This window comes from Eschrichtius robustus, chromosome 3, assembly GCF_028021215.1.
Source record: "Eschrichtius robustus isolate mEscRob2 chromosome 3, mEscRob2.pri, whole genome shotgun sequence".
Taxonomy (NCBI): Eukaryota; Metazoa; Chordata; class Mammalia; order Artiodactyla; family Eschrichtiidae; genus Eschrichtius; species Eschrichtius robustus.
The window spans coordinates 24,845,353-24,847,318 of NC_090826.1; the positions used below are offsets into that span (position 1 = coordinate 24,845,353).

A 1,966-nucleotide genomic window follows, 5' to 3' on the forward strand; every position below is an offset into this window, starting at 1 on the left:
TACTGAGCTCGCGTGCCTCAACTTGAGAGCCTGCACGCCACAACTACAGAGCCCACACACCCTGGAGCCTGCACACCACAACTAGAGAAGAGAAAACCCACACGCCAGAACTAGAGAGAAGCCTGCGTGCCTCAACTAAGACCCCATGCAGCCAAAAATAAATAAATAGATTCAATGAAGAATTTAAAAAATATATATATATATTATATTAGTGGAATCATACAGTATGTAACCATTCAAGGTTGGCTTTTTTCACTCAGCATAATTCCCTTCAGTTCTATCCATGTTGTTGCATGTATCAATGTTCTTTTTCATTGCTGAATTAACTAGTATTCAGTGGTATTGCTGAACCATTGAATTCAACCATTGAAGGACATTTTGCTTGTTTCCAGTTTTTGGCTATTACAAGCAAAACTGCTATAAACAATTGTGTACAGATGTTTTCTTTTGTGAACATAATTTTCATTTCTCTGGGATAAATTCTCAAGAGTATAATTTTAATCATTATAAGATTACTTGCCATTTGGGTTTTTCTTGAGTCAATTTTAATTGTTGTATTTGCCAGGAAATTATTCATTTCATATAAATTTTGAAATTTATTGGCATAAGTTTACAACAGTTTTCTCTTAATATCTTTTAAATCTAAGTTTTCTCTGTAGTTATAGCCCCTTTATTATTTATAATATTATTTATTTGTGCTTTTCTTTCTATTCTCATTAAATCTCACAAGAGATGTGTTTACTCTGTTAGCTTTTTAAAAAGAAAAACATTTTTTTCTTCCTCTTTTCCATCTGGAACCATGGAGGGTGCAGAAAAGGAGAAAAAGCTTCCTGCTGTGTCAAAAGCCCTTAAGAGTGAAGAAATTTTACAGAGCTGCTGATCAAGCATCTAAGAAAGAAGTTTGCCCAAAAAATTCTTTGAAATGCAAGGAGGAAGCTTACCTTACAAAAAAGCTAAGTACTGTCACAAGGAATATAGGTAGATGTACAGACGGAGATTTGAATGGCTAGGATGACAGGAAAAGCTGGCAACTTCTATCTACCTGAGAAACCCAAATTGGCATTTGTCATCAGTATTAGTGGTATGAGCTCAAAGGTCTGCAAGGAGTTGCAGGTTCTTTGCCTTCGCCGGGTCTTCAATAGTACCTTCTTTGAGCTCAACAAGGCTTCAGTTAACACTGTGAGGATTGTGGAACCATGTATTGCCTGTGGGTACCAGAATCTGAAGTCAGTAAATGAATTGATCTACAAATGTGAGTTATGGCAAAATCAACAAGAAGTGAATTGCCCTGACGTATTAACACATTGATTGCTTGATGTCTTGGTATATTTGGAATCATCTGAATGGAGGATCTGATTCATGAGATTTATACTGTTGGAAAACACTTCAAAGAAGCAAACAACTTCCTCCAGCCCTTCAAATTATCTTCTCTGACAGGCAGAATGAAGAAAAAGACCACCCATTTTGGAAGGTGGAGTTGCTGGCAACAGAGAAGACCAGATGAACAGGCTTATTAGAAGGATGAACTAAGGTGTCTACTATGATTATTTTTATAATCCAGTTAGTTAATAAAAAGTGACTGATTTCAAATTGAAAAACAAACAATTTTTTTACTTTGGGTCTTTTTCATTGATTTCTACCATTCATTATTTTGGTTATTATATCCTTATGTCTATGTTTCTAGGTTTATTCTTTCAATTTTTTCTTTTACATTTAGTTCATTAATTTTATCTTTTATTATTTTCTGATACAAACATTTAAAGCCATACATTTCCCTTGAGACTCTATTTTCTCTGCATCCTACAAATGTTAAATGTAATATCTTTATAATAACTTAGTTCTATGTATTTTTCTATTTCCAATGTGATTTCTTCTTTGACTCATGATTTATTTGTTTCTTTTTAAATTTCTAAATGTATTTGTTTTAACTTTTATTTAACTTTAATTTTTTAATTTAACTTAGTGT

At 33.2% G+C, this 1,966-nt stretch overlaps 1 pseudogene; it reads left to right on the plus strand.

Moving 5' to 3' along the window:
* Positions 1–799: 799 nt before the first annotated feature.
* On the plus strand, positions 800–1,568 carry LOC137760939 (large ribosomal subunit protein uL30 pseudogene; annotated as a pseudogene).
* Positions 1,569–1,966: the final 398 nt, after the last annotated feature.